We start from the raw sequence: 21,270 nt of genomic DNA, 5'->3' as shown, positions 1-21,270 counted from the left end.
TGTCTTTGAGTATCTTTCATGTGCATCTTTGCCATCTGAATATCTTCTTTGGTGAAGTATCTATTCCACTCTTTTGCAAGTTTTAAAAACAGGATTGTTTGTTTTCTTATTACCGAGTTTTGAGAATTCCTTCTATATTCTAGACAAGACCTTTATCAGATATGTGATTTACAATATTTTCTTCTAGTTTGTGGTTTGTCTTTTCATTGACATATGGTTTTCAAAGTGAAAGTTTGTAATCTGGATGAAGTCAAATCTGTCATTGTTTTCCTTAAAGAAATCTTTGCCCAACCTGAAGTCAAAAAAATTTCCCCTAGAAGTTCTCTTTCAGAAGTTGTATAGTCTTGTGTTTTACATTTAGGTGGACAATACATTTTGAAGGAATTTTTGCATATGACCTAAGGCATAGATCAAAGTTTTGAGTCTGGCTATCCAGTTATTATTGCACTTTTGTTGAAAAAATGTGAATTTTTTTGCATTTATTACCTTTACATTTTGGTTAAAATCAACTGACCCTGTGTAAGTGGGCTTATTTTTGGATTCCATTTGGTTCTATTATCTATTTGTCAGCTTGTGCTGTTTTTGCTCTTGATTGACAAGGATTTTTACATGAATAAGAAAATAGAAAAAATTTTAAAGATGTGGTCAATACAACTATGTATAGTAGTGGTTATTATAGGAGAACTTTTTGTTAATACAGATTGATGTCTGGTTTCATTAGATATTGTCTCAAATAATCTAATTGATATTTAATATATATCTACAAAAGGTCTCAAAAAGATTAACAAGGCTTTTTTTGTGGGAGGGAGAAAAGAAATCCTTATAATTCTAAAAATAAAAATACTATATAACACAAATTAGTACCAATAATAATTCTATCCTTTCTAACTAAAGGACATAATTTTCTTCCATAAACTAAAACATTGGTAATGGTGTTTATCAATAAACTATCAGTTTCAAAGATTTAAAGTTTTCCTTACATTTTTAACTTGTATGTTCAGAGAAGCCCATAATTCCCCTGGTACCTAATACATACTTAAATGTATAATATTAACTATATTGATATTTTAATTGTGTTTTTCTGCTTTATAAGAATGAATGTCACTGGGTGTAGTGACACTCGTCTATAATCTCAGCTGCTCAGGAGGCTGAGAAAGGAGGATCGAGAGTTTAGAGCCAGCCTTGGCAACTTAGCAAGGTGCTAAGCAACTCAGTAATAGGGCTGGGGATGTGACTCAGTGGTTGAGTGTCCCTGAGTTCAATCCCCAGTACCAAAAAAATAAAAATAAAAAATTTTAAAAAATGATACCTTCTGTGGTATCTCCTTGACTATTCAGAATAGAGGACAGGGAGTATATCTGGGCCCAACAAGTAAACAATACCACAGCAAATCTTCCTTATATTTGGTCAGTGCTTTTCATCATCTGATTTGTGCACACATTGTGCTGTAGTTTGATATTCACTGTTCTCCAAAAGTCTATGTGGAACAGCTTTGTCCCCAAAGTGGCACTATTGGGAGGTGGTAGAACCTTTAAGAGGCAGAGCCTAAGGGGAGGTCTTTAGGTCATTGAGGATGTGCTATTGAAGGGGACTGTAGGACACCAGCCACCTCCTCCATCTCTTTTGCTATGGCTTGTGATGTGAGTGGTTTTGCTTCACCAAGTGCCCCTGCTATACAAAAATAAAATTTTATACAAAATAAAATAAAATTTTATACAAAAATAAAATTCCTGGTGAAAAACTCTGTAATAACATGACATATGCATCCCTGCATTTTCTTGTGTTATAACCTGTAAGTTCATGAATAATAGTGAAAAGTTATTTACATATTTCTCTAATGCAACATCATGTTATGATTATAGTGAGCACATTATTTTTATATTCTGCTTCTGTAAAAGGAAAATATGGGGGCTGGGGATGTGGCTCAAGCGGTAGCGCGCTCGCCTGGCATGCGTGCAGCCCGGGTTCGATTCTCAGCACCACATACCAACAAAGATGTTGTGTCCGCCGAAAACTAACTAACTAAATAAATATTTTAAAAATTCTCTCTCTCTCTCTCTCTCTCAAATAAATAAATAAATAAATAAAGAGGAAAATATGCTACCTATGTGCGGAAAAGAAGAGGTAGTCTCAGAAAGAATTCCCACCTTCTGAAAGGACTGAGGAACATAGAGAAGGGAGAAAAGAAATCCTTTTGTGGAAGGGAGAAAAGAAATCCTTATAACTCTATAAAGAAAAATACTATATAACACAAATTAGTACCAATAATAATTCTATCCTTTCTAACTAAAGGACATAATTTTATGTGCAAGGAATCAGAGATGAGACAGAAGGAGAAAGATCTGGAAGCTTGGAGAAGGCGCCTTGTGTAAAGTGTAGGGACATGAGCACCAGCCTGCCATGGGAAAGAAAGACACCAAGGAGGAGACATGTCACCAAAGAAATGATAGAGTTAACACGGGAAGGAAAATGCATTTACTGGCAATGGTCAGGGTAAGAGGAAATAGTGCTGGTCTGGTCTCTGCAGCTTTCACTGAAGTTCTAAATGGATAAAAAGAATCAATAGAAAATAGAAAAGAAAGAGAGAGGAAGAGAGGGAGAGAGGGAGGGAGGGAAAGGAAGGAGAAGGAAATGGAACTAGTCAAAGGAAAATTTGTTATTTTTATTGAGTTCCCAAGACATCATGAGATCCATGGGATGATTCTGAGGGGCAGTTTACTTGGCCCTTGATGTCAGGCACTCAAGAGGGAAGAACCTAAGGAGTTGGCCAATTTATAATCTATTGCTTAAAGAATCTCTAAAAGAAAAGAGGAAGACTGTTGGTGGAACTTTTTCACAATGCCAAGGGGCAGACCAAGGACAAAGACTTTTCTCTTACTGAGAAGTGAAATGGTTGTGAGATTACCTAGTTGTGTAGTAAAACCGGCATTGCAGAGTTACCTTAGCTCAGTAAGAGAATGAACAGTTACAAGATAAAGAAGGAGATGATCCTGAAGGAGAACCATGGAAAATGGAAGTGGGAGCAAGCCATTCTTCTGGTATACCTCACCTGGAGTATAGAGAACTGGTGGACATATTAAAAATGGTCTCTTTCTCTAAATCTCCACCCTAAGAGCAAGTTTTAATTAACTTTCTACAAAACGGCTTCTAGTGTGGAGAACTAGACAGTTAAAAAAAACCTTAACTGAAGGGGACAATTAGTGAGGTCACTGATATAAGAGGGAAAATAGCTTCATAATTAAAAGTAGAGGATGGCTAAAGGATGTTTCAATCAAAAATAGTAATGAAAGAGCCCACATAATCTAGGGAGGAACATGCTTATGTTCAGAAACTATTCACTCCCTCCCTCTTCCACTGAGTCTTGAGATCCATTCCTTGCACTCACCTTGGAAGTCAATGAAAACCCTCATGTCTCTCAAAGAAGAGATAATACAAGCAGAAAAACTAGAACATGCCTGGCACCTAGGTTCTTGATGCCCAATAGTTGACTCTGTCTGGCATGGCCTCAGGATTCTCACATTAACTGGTCCCTTGCTGGCCCCTGTGAACCTGTTCCTATTTGTGGCCCAGAGACAGAGGGCAAAAATGTTTCTGCAGTGTCAATCTGAGCCAGGCACTGTTGTAGGTATAGATTTATACCATTTCAGCATTTATAATGATCTATGTATCCGTCCATTTTTCCATTGCTATAAAAAATATCTTGAGATTGGGTATGTTATAAAGGTGTGTATTTAAATCACTGTTTTGGAGCTTGAAATTCCAAATGGCATGTCACCGGCTCTGGTAAGGGGTCCCCTGACTGTGACACATCATGATAGATGACATCATGACAGAAGCAAGTGTGAAAGCAATCACATGGTGAGACAGGAATCTGGAGACGGGGGGAGGATTCAGGCTTGCTCTTTTATAACCATTAACCCTCTCTCAAGAACAGAACAGGGTTCCCTGACAACTACCTTAATCTCTTCTGAGTGCAGTGCCCCAAATGACAAACTACCTCCCCACTAAGCTCCATCTTTTAACAGTTCCATCACCTCCCACATTGCCACACTGGGGACCAAGCTTCCAACATGTGAACCCTTGGGGGATACACTTCAATTACATCCAAACCACAGCCATTTACACACAAGTCAAATGCTGAAGGAACATGAATTCCTATGATGATGAGTAGCTTCCAGGGTAAAGCAAGGAAGGTAGTATGAGTAATTTGTTCTTGTGAAATCTGTGGGGCAGAATGAGGATGTTGGGCCAGAAGGGCAAGGACTGACCAGATTCTGAACTTGGGTAGATCAGAATCAATGGGAGGGCCCACAATGGGGTTGGAAAAATGGGTAGAAAACCAGTGAGATGGAGCAGAAGGAACCTGGGCAGCCAAAGCAGGCATGAAGTGAACCAGCCACTGCCTTTTAGAACACATCTGCTTGGAAAGAGATTGCTAACCTGAGGTCTCTTTCTATTTTGGGGTCATTTGCCTGGGATTCATGGTCATGTGTCTGGCGATGGCCAATCACAGTTAATACACCAGCCCTAGTTGTGAAGGAGAGAGGTTGTCCACTGATCCCTTCTGACTCCAGTTTCTAAAGTAGCAAGGAGTCCATCTTCTTTGAAGACCCATGAACAAAAAAATTCCAATTCCAATGATAAATATTCACTAGAGATACGAAATGGATATGGAGATTTATAGGTGGCTGTTGGAAATATAGCTTTAAGGTTAAAAAAAAAAATAAGGTCCAGACTAGTGTTACTGATCCATTATTAGTAAACCATGTTATCTAGCTGGCAGCTATCTGAATATCTGCAGTTGTCCGGTGGAAGGGCTTAAATATTTCATATGTAATTACTCTTTTTTATCATTTGAAAGTCAACTCGGGTTGAGTCTCTCATGCATCTTACACTAGGAAATTCAATGCTGTCCATCTCCTGCCCTCTTTTGCATATCTCTAAGGAATTCTCAGGGGCCTCACATCTTCTTTGCCTCTGATTGTGGCTAACCTGTTTTGCTTCTCCTATTCTGTGTGTATAATGACCTCAAATTAATCCTCACTTTAGAGATAAAGAACTTAAAACAAGCTCATACTTTGGAAATGCTTTGGTAAAAAGTATATAAGAATTTGAGGACAAAAAGCGGGGGTAGAAGTGCCCTGTGACTGGGTTTGAGATGAAGCTAGTCAGCACCTGATGAATGACCAGAGGGGAAGATTTTTTAGAAACCACTACAAACAGTCCCCAACTTAACAATAGTTTGGCTTACATTTTTTTTTGTTTGTTAACTTTCTGATGGTGTGAGAGTGATATGCATTTAGTAGGAACCATACTTCAAATTTTGAATTTTGGTCTTTTCTGAGGTTCATGACATATGGTACAAAGCTTTTGCAATGCTGGACAGTAGAAGCCAGCTTCCGCTTCTAGCAGCCATGCAACCATGACAGGGAACAACCAATACTCTACCTTGCACTTTATTGCCAAGCTTCATAGAGGCTAAGCCCAAACTTTTCCCCTGAGCTACATCCGCAGCCTGTGTTATGTACTAATAATGTAAATGTGCTGTACACATTTAAAGTAAGCTAGGTTAAGCTATAATATGCATTAATTAATATATGATTAATATATTTTGGGGTTTACCATATTTTTAACCTACAGTGGGTTTATTGGGGTATGGCCCCATCTTAAGTCAAGAAATACCCGTAAGCCTGGCATACTGGCACATGCCTGTAATCCCAGTGGCTCAGGAGGCTGAGGCAGGAGAATCTCGAGTTCAAAGCCAGCCTGAGCAACAGTGAGGCACTAGGTACCCACCTCCCTCAACAAAAAAAAAAAAAAAAAAAAAAAGAAGCACCTGTCTGAGATGCTGCATAAGCAATAACGCCGTCTATCCTCCATTAGATGAAAGGTCTCCCTCTTACCCCCTCCCAAATGTGTATTTGCTAGGTGTCTGTTCACACTGCTTATATTCTACTGGAGGTAACGAACAAACAAATGACCAAGGAAATGCCAGGCAGGGATGCATATAATGATGAAAAGAAATTGAAGACTGGGCAAAGGGTATGATACAGAGAGATTCAGAATCATTTTGGATTGAATGGTCAAGCAAGGCCTCCCTGAGTAGTCAATATTTAAGCTGAAAGCTGGTACCCAGAAGGAGCTCAGTCTGTGCCAAACTGTAGTAAGAATTAGGCCAGGCAGACAGGGACAGCAAGTTTAATGACCTCAATATGGAAAAATGTTCAGGAGACAGAAAGCAGATAGGTGTGACTGAAGCATGTGTAAGAGGCCAAAAGACACTTTTTTTTTTTTTTTTTTTGACAGTACTAGAGTTTGAACCCTGAGCACTCATGCGGATCTCATATGAGAGGCCAAAAGCCAAACACACCTTTTCTTTTTCTTTCTTTTCTTTTTTTTTTTTTTGCAATACTAGAGTGTGAGCCTGGGTTACTCTACCGATGAGCTGAATCCCAAGCCCTTTTTGGTTTTTCACTTTGAGAGAATCTCACTAAGTTGCCAAGGCTGGCCTTGAACTTGCTATCTTCCTTTCTTGGCCTCTGAAGTAACAGGGGTTGCAGGTGTGCACCACCACACCTGGTTCATTTTCATTTGTATCTTAGCTGTTTTCCTAGGTTCATAAATGTACATCAGAAGGAAAGCCTTCAGGATAAGGGTATGATAATAGGAGGAGCTTTGGTGCAAGTGGGTCTAACAGCATAATGGAGACCATGATTAAAGCAGGCTAGGAAGGATAAGGAGAATTGGGTAATTAAAGAGGGAATAGATACCTTGTCTGGGAATATGGTTAACAAATTCAGGACAAGTGCCATTGTTGTTGATGGAAGGATTAAAATTGTGGAACTGGAAGAGGGTAGGGTGTGTAGATTAGGTTAGAAGGTTTAATGCATATAGGAGGAATAAAATCATAGAAGAGGATGAATCCTGCAGACCCATGGAGGGAAGGACAGAAATTGACCAAAAAGTGTATGCTTTCAAAAAAGGAAACTTCCAAGAAGAGATTGGCCAGTTATCAATCAGATATTCAGCAGCAAGTGGGAAGAGGGAATATACACCTTGTATTATCACAGATTAACTTTCTGTGCCAGAAGAAACCAAAATGATAGACCTCCTTAATATCTCTCCAACTTTATCTCTAATGTCCTCATGATTTTATATGTAAAAGGGGACAATTATAGCATGCACAGATTGAGATAATGGACATAAAGTACTTAGCATATTACATGATTTCAGTATGTGTTAGGTTGTAAACCCACAAGGACAAAATTGGCTCTTTATTATTGAATTTCCAATTCCCAGCAGAGTGCCTGACAAGGAATAGGCATTTAATAATATGTATAAACCAGAGATGAATGAATGACTCCTTTTGGCCACACTATAGTTTTAACATTTGTTTTTAAGGTTGTTACAGGATTCTCCATAGGATCTTCCATATGGGTCTGATCTTGTTTTTCTCTAATCTCTTTCAAAATAGCACCAGGGTTTAAAAAAAAAAAAAAGAAATCTGATCATGCCATTTTTTTTATTCATTCTGAAGAGGCTCTCCATTGCTACCCAGAGAATACTCAATCTCATTACCATGGCCTGGCTAGGGTTTATTTCTGTCTTTTCAGAAAATTTCTTTAGACTTGAGGCTCCTTCACATGTGAAAATTCTTCCTTTTCAAGGTCTATTGATTAGGAACTGAATTTGTCTGTTTATTATATTAACTTAATTATATAGGCTTTCCTTCCTTCCTTCCTTCCTTCCTTCCTTCCTTCCTTCCTTCCTTCCTTCCTTCCTTTCTCTCTTTCTCTTTCTTTCTTTCTTTCTTTCTTTCTTTCTTTCTTTCTTTCTTTCTTTCTTTCTTTCTTTCTTTCTTTCTTTCATCTTTCTTTCTTATTCATAAGAAATCTGGAAGTGGGCAATTCAGAATTTGTGTAGTTGTTAAGACCCAGATACCTCCTGGTCCCTGGCTCATTTTTATGATTGAAACCACCTATATCAACAATATAACTATTAGGACTAAGGACTGAGACCACCTGTGTCAACTACTGAGGACCAACTGGAGGAGAAAGAATATTTGAGATCAAAGACTGAGTGTGGAAATGCTGAATTCAGCATGGCCTAGGTGTTGGTTCTAAGAAAAGTTGGGCCCAGGAAAAGATTCTAACCAGTAAGTAACTTGACTGTTGCTTCAGGAAATTCCTGCACGTTAATCTCTCTGGGGTTAAGTCTGTTCATCTGGGCAGAGAACAACAGTTTACTTATCAAAATCCATTTCAAGACCCTCAACCTGGCTATCTGCTCCCATCCTAAACTTGTATGTCATGAACGTGGCCCAGGTCTATCAGTTCCCTTCCTTGAAAGATCCACCTTAAACAACTGAGTCTAAACTCAGAATCTTATAAATAGTCTTCCCTGACTTTTCTTCTTCTGGGACACTGCTAGGACATTGTCAAGGGGGTGCTCTTTCTTCTTGCAATGAGTTCTGATAAATATAGCTTTGGGGTTTTTTAAATTAATTTTTAAATTTATATATATGTCAGCTAAATGCATTGCAATTCTTATTACACATGTAGAACACAATTTTTCATATCTCTGATTGTATACAAAGTATATTCACACCAATTTGTGTCTTTATATATGTACTTTGGATAATGATGTCCATCACATTCCACCATCCTTGCTAATCCCCTGACCCCTCCCTTCCCCTCTCACCCCTGTGCCTTATCTATAATTCATCTATTCCTCCCATGCTCCCCCTCCCTACCCCACTATGAATCAGCCTCCTTATATCAGAGAAAACATTCCGGCATTTGGTTTTTGGGGATTGACTAACTTCACTTAGCATTATCTTCTCTAACTCCATCCATTTACCTGCAAATGTCATGATTTTATTCTCTTTTATTCCTGAGTAATATTCCATTGTGCTTATATGCCACATTTTTTTTATTCATTCATCCATTGAAGGGCATCTAGGTTGGTTCAACAATTTAGCTATTGTGAATTGTGCTGCAATAAACATTGATGTGGCTGTTTTCTTCTAGTATGCTGTTTTTAAGTCCTTTGGGTATAGACCAAGGAGAGGGATTAGCTTTGTTTTTTAATACCAGGTTGTCTGGTAACATTTAGGTTATGTCAGTACTGTTCTTAGCTTGTGGCTTCTGTCCTCTGTTTGGAGATAACATGTCTTTCTTCTAGGCTCAAAGAAACAGGGAAGAGTAAAGGGCTAAAAGCATATGCCAACCAAGACTTAATAATTGGGATCATTGAGGACTTCAAGAACTCTCTTCAGATAGGAAAACCAAAGCCTTCTCTGTTTCATAAAGCAGATTTATAAGGCAGGACAATTTCTCCTGCTTCTGTCCTCTTACTTATTCATTTCCACATTCTCTCAGTGCCTGCATGAAAAATACATTGGAAAAAGGTATTTTTGTAGCTAGTTTGGATGAAATGAAATACCATTAATGCTGAGCTGTTTTGATGGAAATGATCATAAACAAACAAACAAAAAAACCAAACATTGATCCTCATGACATTTGCAACAGTTGTAAAAATACATATTCTAAGTCACCCATTCCCAGGATGCTCTCAGCACATTTCTAAGAACTAGAAGAAGAAAGGGAGCTAGCTCCATATGGAATATGGATTCCAGAAACTTTGATTCTTAATTATGAATTAGTGAGTCTGCATAGTTAAAAAGAAGACTTTTTTTCCAATTTTAAATCTAACATGCTTTTTGCAAAAGTTTTGCATTGTAAAATGAAAGCTCCCAGGCCCCACCATCAGCAAGCCTATCCGTCACATCATGAGAATACTGCCAATGCTTTGGTTTGTAGGCTTTCAAATTATTTGAATGCATTTAGAAACATGCATATGTACAAACAAATAGGAAAATGGTTTGTGTTACGTTAATCATATTACATTCAATCTGCCTCAAATTGTTTTTTTTCTATTTCACTTTTTTAAGGGAACATTCCATATCCATATCCATAGTTCAAACAATTCATTTAAATCCCTGCAGGGTTTCTGTTGCATGAGTGAAGCCTAACCTGATTAACCCAGTTTGCGCTTGAACTATTTTTTTTTCCTTTCCCCTCTTTCTCTTCCTTTCTTTTTGCTGTTACAAACAATCCCACAACAAACATTTTGGAACCTAAGATAAGTTTTAAATAAATTTTGCTCTTTCAGTGTTTATTAAGTGACGGGGATAGAATGCATTATCTCATTGTTTCTTTCGTTTGCATTAACAGTAATAAGGAAATATTTTAGTTTATTGACTATTTCTAGTTCTCTGTGAATTGCTTAGATCCATTCTGTCCAATGTGACAGCTGCTAATGGAATGTAGCTATGGAGCATTTGAAATATGCCTAGCTAAAGTGGGTGGTTCTTTTAGCATAAAGTACACAGAAATTTCAAAAACAGTCAAAAAAAGATATAAAAATTTTATTTTTTAGCTTTACATTGATTACATGTTTTAATAATAAGATATAAAGTTTTAAATAATCGTGTGTAGGGAGGATTTCTGGAGATTGAACTGAGGGCATACCAGGCAAGCACTTCTTTCACTGAGCTGGAACAAGCCTTTGCTTTTAAATAATTTTAATGTGGCTACTGAAAAATTTAGAATTACATATGTAGCTCACATGATCTTTCTATTGGACAGAGACGGCTTAGATTTTTCTTTTAATTGGGTTGATTTTTTTAGTAAGAATTCTTGATATATGTTTAACACATATCTTTGTCTACTATCTTTATAGCAAATATTTCTTCTTCTCAGTTTGTAACTATTTACCTTGGATTATGGATTCTCTTGCCATACAAAAGTTGTAAGTTTTTAAGACTTTGTCCATCATTTCCTTTGTTGCTTCAGGGTTTTTTTTGTCTTGCTAAGGAAATCTTTCACCATGCCAAGGTTAAAAAAATAACTGATTGTGGTTCCTTTTTTTCTGGTACTGGGGATTGAACTTAGAAGATGGAGTCTCTCTAAATTACTGAGGCTGGCCTCAAACTTCTGATCCCCTCTTCGCCTCCCAAGTCATGCTTTCTTTACTTTTTTTTTTTTCCAAGTCATGGTTTTTTAAAGTCCTTTCTTTCTTTGATGTTCACCTTTTTAGGCATTTGAAATTTAAAAACAAAAAATTATTTTGGTTTGGCGTGAGTTAGGAAGTTTGTAAACTTTTTATAAAATTGTAAATAAGTAAAGGACACAATTAGATATGGATAGCTAGAGTTATACAATTATGGTGTCATATGTATTATATGCATGTATAATAAATTATATAAATGCTCAAAACTCATCATGTCCTAATTATGTTACTATGTTTTACTATAATCTGTGCTCTTGAGGTTACTTATTTAGTCTTATTAATGTAAACAGTAACATCAGTGGACATTCATATGGGAAACACATTCAGAGAACCAATTATTTAACATACATTATCACACCAGTGTTTTTATAGCATGGAAATAAAGAAAGCCTCTCTCCTTTTCAAATACTTCATCTCATTTCATTTTTTCCATCTACTGCATTGGCTAGGACTCTAGTACAATGTGGAATAACAGTAGTGTTACTTGACATTCCTGATTTGATCCTTAACATTTCTATTTTAGCAAAAAGAATGATGTTTGCTCTGGATTTCTGGTAGATACTAGTTAAAGTTCTGGAATTTCATTTGAATACTTTCCTACATACTAATGGGAAACTTCTGCAATTTGTCCTTAGTAAAATTTCCTATTTTAAAAAATTCTTCCATTTTCTACAATTCTCTATTTTCTTTCCAAAATTTTATGACCATATGGATTCCAGAGTCCTTGCAACATTTGGCACAGTCTCTCACTTCAGCAAAACACCTTTAATGACTCTTTGAAAAACTTTCCTATCCTCACCACTTCTCTTTCCCAACCTGCCATTGCTCTGCTGTCCGCTCCAGAATGCTTTGTCCCCCTGAACCCTACACCACTGAAGTCACTCCTGTTAAAGTCTCTGGAGAACTCCACTGTGCCAGATCCAGTTAAGAATTCTCAGTCCTCGTTTCAGCTGCACTATTATATAAACCCCTTACCCCCTTTCTCTTTTTGGCATCTGGAACACCATGTTCTTTCTGGTCTTGTTCTCCTCTTTATTAGCCATTCCTTTTTTTTAAAAAAAATTTATTTGTTCTTTTTAGATACACATGATGGTAGGGTGTATTTTGATGTATTACATAAATACGAAGCGTAACTTATTCTAATAAGAATTCCATTTTGTAGTTATACATTATGTGGAGTACCACTGGTTGTGCATTCATATATGAACCTAGAAAAGTTATGTCCAGTTCATTCTACTGTCTTTCCCATTCCCATCTCCCCTCCCTTCCCTTCTTTCCCCTTTGTCTAATCCAATGAACTTCTATTCTTCCCTCCCCCTACTTATTATGTGTTAGCATCCACATATCAGAGAGAACGTTTATATTAAAGACTCCTTTTATTTGAGTTGAGTTGTGGTTTTACTTTCATTATCCCTCTTCTTTGCCTCTATATGTGAAGGTCTTGACACACTCAGAGCTCAGTCCTCAGCCCTCAGCCATTTTTTCTATCCACTTTCCTAGCTTTGAGCATTTTAATTTTTGCTGGATACCTGTCTATCGTATGCAAATGCTTATTTCTACACATACTTTTACAGCTCACAGATATCTCAGTCTTAAGAAAGCCAAAGTCATATTGTCAATTCTCAGCCCCTCCCTCCACCAAGTCCAAATCCATTATTACTTTTGTAATTATTCTTTTCTAGTGAATCACACCATTAGTTACTTATACCACAAAGTATAATCCGCTCACATTGGATTCCTCAATTCCTCTCACCTTCATAATATGATCCTTTAGTAGGGTTTTTTTCCTCCTTTAAAAATACACTCCAAATCCAACTACTGTCTACCATTAATATCACTTTACATTCAAACTTCACTTTCATCTCTCTTCTGGACTTCCATAGTAACCTCCGTATGGTCTCTACTCTCATTCTTTTTCCTTCCACAGAAACCACAGAAATCACATATATGAAGTTCATGTCATTTTTGTGCCCCGCCCCCCCCCCAAAAAAATCTTTGAGTGGTCTCCTATTTTGCTTAGGAAAGAAAAAACAAAATGCAAATTCTTCCATGGCTTGCCAGTTCCCCTATCTATCCCTTATCTTGCACCCACCTCTGCCTTATAGAGCATGCCTTATCTGCATTGTGTTTCCTACTGCTCCCATAACAAACCAGTTCATTCCTGCCTCCAAGCACCCTACTTGCTGCTTTCTCTGCAGGGAACATTCTTCTGTGGCTGTTTCATGAGACCAGGCTCCTTATAATCATCTGTCTAACTACCTCTCCAAATAACCACTGTCCATCACACTTTGCATCATTTCCTCGTAGTATACACAGTACCTGAAGTTACAGAATATACTTACTCAACATTCCATCTGAATGTGAGGGTCATAAGAGTAGGAGACTAGTTTGCCTGGTATCCTACTGTACTTCCAGCTCCTAGAACAGTGCTTTGTATGTTGGAGGACTCAATCAATCATTGTCCAGTGAAGGAAGGAATAAAGAAATAAATAACTCATTTGTCTACAATGATGGCTAACTAAACTTACTCATTTAAGCCTTTAAAAAGGTAAGTAATAAATAAGTACTTATATAAGTAAGTACTAAGAAAGGGGCAAAGATTCACTTGGAATCAGAGGTCCAAATTTTGCCAGTTGGTTCCCTCTTTCCAACTCCCTTGGAATTCTACCATCTAGGAATGAACCTAGGTGATGCAGGCATGTGAAGGAACCCATGTGAAAGAAAAATCCCTCAGTGTTAGTGAGGGATATAATAAAATAGTACTGCATATCCTGCATATCCCTTAGTGTTAGTGCCATTCTTAGGCATTGATCTCTTCATGTCAGCATCCTCAAATCTTCTTCCTCCACTTACAAATACAGCAGGTAACATGATTTTCTTTTCGCAACACAAAGTTTTCAAGCTGCAAATCTGACTGTATCATGTTTCTTTCTCTGGACAAAATCCTGTGGCTAAGGAATGAGATGCTCTAATTGAGGGTTGGCATCTACAGCTCACTGGCCAAATCTAGCCTGCTGCCTGTTTTAAAAATGAAGTTTTACAGAAATCAACACGTAATTCATTTGTATTCTCCCTCCTCCCTCCCCCCATATCTCTTTTTTTGCTATCAGGACAGAGTTGAGTAATTATGGAATAGCTGAACAGAAATCATATGATCCATGATGCCCAAATGATTTAGTGTCTGGTGTACATCTTTACTGGGTTCAATCCCCAGTACCACAAAAAATAAAATAAAATAATAAAAATTTTAAAAAGAAAAAAAATATTTACCAATTCTTTTAATTGGTCAGGATGCCACTGGTACAATTCAAACTATTAGACTAAATATTTTTCTGTTGGGAGTGTTTTAGTTATCTATTGCTGTGCATCAAACTACCACCAAAGTTCATGGCTTAAAACAATGATTTATTATTGCTCATGATTTGTGGATCTGGTGTTGGCTGGAAAGCTAGGATGGATGGCTAGGAAGTCTATAATGGCTTCACTCACATGGCTAACAGCTGGTCTTCAAATGGGCTTTAGAAGTGGTTATCAGAGGGAATACCTATATTTCTTTCACATGGGTTTCTCCTTGAACTTCTTGAACTTCCTCATGTACACATCACCTAGGTTCATTCCTAGATGATTGAATTCCTAGAGAATAATCACCGATATGCAAGTATTTATTAAGTGTCTGCTTTGTCACATATAGTAATATTCTGGCCAGAGCTAATTGCAGGGCCAAATTCAGAGTAAAGGAAGAGTGGGTACTCGAAGGTGTGAGAACTGGGAGATGAAATTCCTTGGAGTCCCCAATTATATTCCACTTATTGGTGGTTTCAGAAGTACCCACCCCCCCAAAAAAAAGAAAGAAAGAAAGAAAAAAAGAATGAACGAAAGAAAGAATGCTGGCAAGGCAAAAATAAAACAGAATCTACTACAAGTTACTGAAAATTGTAATTTACAAGTTATTTGTAACTCGAATAAGATGTTGAATTTGATAAAATCCTCCTTCAGCATTTTTTTAGTGGCTTGGATCATTTTAAATTTTTTGGTAGTTGTTTTATGTAGTTGTTATATGGTTATGTCTAATTCATTTAAAAATGTTGGACTATTTACTGGATAAAATGTATGAATCATAATGGATTATTTATTGTAGGATTCAATTTTCAATAACTTATTTAAGTTAACTTTTGGATTTAAGATCATAAACATTAGTTCTTTATTCTATTATGTATTGTTTTCTTTTCTCTTTCTTCCTATCTGCCTCTTCGTTCCTTCTACCTTCATGATTTGTAATGGGACTATGTGTGTCTCATTTTGGAATCAGGATTGGTTTGATTTGTAAAACAAATCAGGAAACTTCATTACTGTGTACACTGTTTTAAGATGAAGGCTCTCTGCAGGCAGGGACTCACTTAGGCTTATTGTTATGAAAACAGCACCTGAAACATAAAAGGAGTTCACTAAACCTTTATTTAAGAATGGAATGAGTCTTCCTCAAAGCATTAGCCCAGATCTTTTTGGTCACTTTCTCTCCTACTTAGGATTATTAATGTTCTTTCCTTGATGAGTTTCTGTGTCTTTTAAAATGAATTTGGTTATTCATTTTTTCCTGAAAAGTAATTGACTTCTTTAAAATTTCACATTAGTATAATGATATATATATAGCACTTCTAGTAATTTTTAAGTATCCTTTTCCCTGTCTGGTTTTAGAGTTTTGGGTATATTTTCTCTTTTATTCTTGATCAGACTTTCAAAAACCTTGGTAATTTTATTGACCTTTTAAAAGAAAGCATTTTTGGTTATATTGCTCAAGAGTACTAAGAAGCAATTAGTAATTAATTATAATTTATTTGAGTTGAATATCTCTTTTATATATTTTCCTATCTTCTGGATTTTCTAATAATAAGTCTAGGCTATAAAATTTCTCCTAAGTATTAATTTGACCACATCCATAGGTTTTTATGTCCAAGGTTCCCTAAGCATTCTATAATTCTATTTTTTTTGTTGTTGTTGTTTTGCAGTATTGGGGATATGAAACCAGAGCCACATACAAACCAGGCAAGCATTCTACCACCCAGCCATATCCATAGCACTTGTTATTTCTTTTGTTTGTTTGTTTGTTTTTTGAAGGAAAACAAAGGGATTGTTGAAATACCACAGGAATAGTTTAACACAGCATTTGCAGAAAAGCTCATGTTGTTCAACATTAGCAGGCAGAAGGAATAGGAAAAAAATAAAAGTGAGGCTATCACAGAAAAGCCAACTTATTACATTAATTAGGTTTTATGAGAGATTATACATCATATATTAATGGTCTCATCAATAATGATTCCCATCTATAATCAACATTTCAAAAAATGAAAGTTTTGGGGCTGGGGTTGTGGCTCAGTGTAGAGCACTAGCCTTGCACATGTGAGGTACTGGGTTCAATCCTCAGCACCACATAAAAATAAAGATATTGTGTCCGTTTACAACTAATTTTTTAATGTAAGTTTTATACAAATATATATATAAGCAGTATGTTGCTTATTCTTTAATTTCTAAATCATACTCATTCACACACTGACTGCCTGAGATATAAATAAACATTATTTTATGACAAAGCAGAATATCTACATTATCTCAACTATACAAAAAGAAAAACAGGTCCAAAATAGTGTTAAGGGACTTCCTTAGTTAAAACTGCAAAGCTAAGTATACTGGGCTGGAGATATAGCTCAGTTGGTAGAGTGCCTGCCTCACATGCATAAAGCCCTGGGTTCAAACCCCAGGATTACCAAAAAAAAAAAAAAAAAAAAAAAAAAAAGCTGAGAATGTTTATAAATATATATTTAAATCCCTGCATTTCCATTCCACTTTTCTTTTGCGGGGGGGGGGGGGAGCGGGGGGCTAAATTTTATATAGATAATATCTGCTCTTCTATTTCCACTCATATTAAAGACATCACTACCCTGTCACTCAAGCCAAACCTCCTCTCCTTTACCAGCCCCCCACCTCTAATCATCAAGTGTTAACAAGACATCTTCCTAAATTTCTCTGGAATGGATCTCTTCCTTAGTTTCCTTTTGCATGTCCATTTCTTCATGAGTCTGTTATGTCTCACAGTTTTCTCTTCTTCAGTGACAGCTGAAGAATCTGGTGACAGCTCCAGATCTGTTTGCTTTTGTAGTTCTTGTATCATGGTCATAGTCTTATTCAAAGTAGCATAAATGCGGCTCTTAGTCTCTTTCTGCTCAACAGCAACTGGTTTAAAACGTGCATATAAAGATTGATAGTGAGACTTCATCTCTGACAACTCCTTTAGGACAGTAACTGGATTTTTCTGGCCTGTTGAATCAGGATGATTTGTCTTGATTTCATACTCCAGCCTCTACTGAATGTAATCCAGATCAGAGTCAGCTTTCTGGAACATCAGTTTGAGCTTATGGACCTCCGCCTCCATGTTGAAGAGTTGACATTCCTCCTGTTATTTCATTTTTTAAACAGGGTCTCACTCCGTCTCTCAGGCTGACCTTGAACTCCAGGTCCTCCTGCCTCATCCTCCCAAGTAGCTAGGATTATAGGCATATGTCACCATACTCAGTGTTTAACTATATTTACTTTTTATCAAAAAGTCTTCAAGTTTTTTGATCTTCCAATGTCTACTCTTTCCTTTTTTCCTGTACTTCTTTTGATTTATCATTTTGTGGTAGCCAGCCTTCAGGATAACCCCCAACAATGCTGGTACCCACCTCTTTATTAGTGCTCTCTCACATCATATCCCAGTTAGTGTGACTAATATAAGATGGCTGTGACTTCTGAGGTGAGGTCTTAAAAGACCTTGTGGCTTCACATTGCATTCTGTCTCTTAGATCACTCACTGAGGGAAGCCAGGTGCCATTTCAAGGCGACGCTCAGGCTGCCCTCCAGAGGATTCCTCGTGGTGAAGAACTGAGGTCCCTTGCTGATAGCTATGTGAATGCACTTGATGAAGGATCCTCAGGGCCCAGTCATATCTTCCGATGATTGAAACCTTAGTTAACATCTTGATTGCAGCCTCATGACAGATCCTAAACTAGAAAATTTCAGCTAATCTGTTTCCCTAATTTCTGACCCATACAAACTATGAGATTCCAGTTGCTTGTTGCTTGTTGTGTTTAGTTCTCAGGTTGTAATGTGATTTTTCATGCAGCAAGAGATAACTAACATAACTTCACAATATATTTTAATCTCATTTCAATAGGGTTTTGGAAGGGGAGGAGAAATAAAATTGATCTGTTTTCTTAACCCAGAATCCAACTGTTTGAACAAATCATTTATATTTATAAAGAGAAAACTATTGGGGGATATAAATGTTCGTAAAGAGAAAATGTTAGTATTAGAATTCCACAAGACACTTTAACTCCTGTGAATGTGTATATTTATAAACCACAAAATCTTTTTCATCAGAACAAATAAATGTGAAGCACATAGACTGAATATAGACACTGAGGGAATTGGGAAAGAACATTGAGGTGAATGTTGAGAGAAAACAGTACCTTCAATCAGACACCAGAAGTGTCATCTCACCCTGGACTCAATTGTTGGGCTAATCAGTGTTGATGAGGATGGTGGTGTGTGTCATATGTGTGTTCTCCTGCATCTTGATCAAGATTTGTGTGTTTGTGTGTTTAATACCCTGAATCGGAATGTTTCACTCTAATTCCTCTTCTTCAGTTGTTTTAAAACTTTTCTTTCAGAATTCTTCCCCTTACTCAGTGGCTTGGAAGGCTGAGATAGGAGGATTGCAAGTTCAAGGCCAGCCTCAACAATTTAGCAAGGCCCTAAGAAACTTAGTGAGATCCTGCTTCAAAATTAAAAATTTTTTTAAAAAATGGGGGGCTGAGACAGTGGCTCAGTGGTAAAGTGACTCTGGGTTTACTAAAAGATAAAAAAAAATAAATAAAAATAAAAGAATTTTTCCCCTTTTTTTCTTATCTCTCTGATGACCACCCCTCAGCCACTTTTATCCCCCTCCAATGGCACAGGTAAATTTTCTCTCAGCCCAAAGTTTGCATGTACATCTGAATTTGGATGCTTGGGAGGCATTTCCTTGTCTCTAGATTGACTTAAAAATTAATTCCAGCTATTTTACACATGTCTCTCTGGAAAAAAAAATTGTGTCCATATGTGTCTCTTGTCAAATGGAAACTGTTTCTTCAAAAAATATGTTTGGAACTAATTACATCCTAAGAAATGAGATTAAAACTATTTGCACTGCCAAATTTTTACCAGACTTCAGTTACACTATTTCCTGTGTTATTCTAGTTTCACAAATGCATAATGTTGCATAATGGAACATCACAAAACTGCGTGCAACCTTTTCCTGTTACTTCTGAGTGATTTATTTCAGCTGAAAATTTATGATGTGTGTTAAATAGAGTCATATAATTGCAGAACTCAGGAATTAGAACAGTACATTGTAGAATACTGGAATTCTAACACATGGGGTTAAATTAAGTAGAATTCTCACAGTGCCATAAGCACAGACTTTGTAGCCAGACACAAATGGGTTTAACTTTTGCATGTATATATCAGTTGTAGGACACTGGGTATGGTACTTAACGTTTCTTACTCCTTGGTAAAGAGCAAATGATAATTCTTGCTTGCCAAGGTGTTTGTGGGTTCGATGCCGTAACATACTATAAAAATATTTGCTAGAATTTAAGTGTTTAAAAATGTCAGTTTTATGCAATATACACATATAATAAATAATGTAAATTTTCTAGCTACATCTAATAATTTCTAGCGGGCTTCTACTAGTCATATTCTAAATTACTGTTTAGATTCTAAAATGTGTATAAGCTGCCAACTGTAAAACAGTAACTTTAAAACTCTCATGCTTCAAAAAATTTTAAATGATACCCTTTCAACTCTAATTTATATCATAAATCACTTAAATAGAGTGAGGGTGAAATACAGTTAGGACAGCACTAAGGATGGAAAATAGACACACTGTACTCAGGATAAGACACTTGCAATTTATTAATCTCACAGACACACACCAGCATGCACACTTGACAAGCTGATAGTGCATGGGTCTCGAACATTACCTAAGCTAATGAAAGCACGATGCTAATGAAAGAAAGATTTGTAGATCTCTTAATTTCTATAGGAATAAAAACTCCCTAATGTGTTCTGGTGGTTAGAAATGGAACTGAAGGAGAGGATTGATGGAGTAACCCACACCCATACCACAGCTGAATAAACAAAGCAAATGCCTATTCAATTAACTGTGAGTCAGTAGCATCACATTCCCTTATACTGTATGGGGCAGAACATATAATTTCTAAATGTCTAAAAGCTGGAATTCGTGCCTCGTAATCTCAGCAATACTGGGGATGAAATGTGAGAATAAAAATTGTTCTAATTTTCTACAAAAGGGAATATTTTTAAAGACTAACAAACTAAAAATTGCTTTTTTGGATATCATCTTTAGCTTTTATCATAATTTCCAATGCAAATTGGCTAAAATATGACTGACTGAGACCAAGTATTGGGGTTAAATATTACATTATAATAATGAGTATATCATTTCTTGCTTTATGATTCATACTATAATTTTTATTTTAAAGTTATTCCAAATAGTTTCTAAAGACCATCTTCTGCATTTTACATTAGGAAATTACTGTTATATTTTCTTGAGGTCTCTCCCCTCAGTGATATTAGTGTGGGAAGAAGAGGAAGACATCAACTGAAGGTAGGCCCCACCCGATGAGGAACCACAGAGCTGGTAAGTGGGAGAAGGCCTAAATGATGTTTGCATAGGTTGCCCTCCACCCATTTGTTTATCAAGTATCTGTTGAGTCAGACCCTGAGCTCGGCATAAACAAGGGTAAACAAAGTAGGTAGGAGTCTGGCTTCACTGAGTTTATATTCTAGTGGAGTAGATGGTAAATAAACGATGAAAACATATACAATTCCAAATTGTCCTCAGTATAACAAAATGAGTAGGGTACAGTGTTGGAGAATAACAAGGGGAAGCAACTTCAGATGGGAGACCAGGGAAGGTGTTTCTGAGGAAGTCACATTTTAAGCAGCGACCTGGAAAAGAAGGAGCTAGCTATTTGAAGAATTTTCTACAAAAGGTAATCTTTTTTCAAAACTAACAAACTAAAAATGGCTTTTTTGGATATCATCTTTAGCTTCTATCATAATTTCCATCACACACTGACTGGCTAAAATATGGATGAC

This window comes from Urocitellus parryii, chromosome 9, assembly GCF_045843805.1.
Source record: "Urocitellus parryii isolate mUroPar1 chromosome 9, mUroPar1.hap1, whole genome shotgun sequence".
Taxonomy (NCBI): Eukaryota; Metazoa; Chordata; class Mammalia; order Rodentia; family Sciuridae; genus Urocitellus; species Urocitellus parryii.
The sequence above is the reverse complement of the archived record's forward strand: the minus strand, read 5'-3'. Positions refer to the sequence as shown.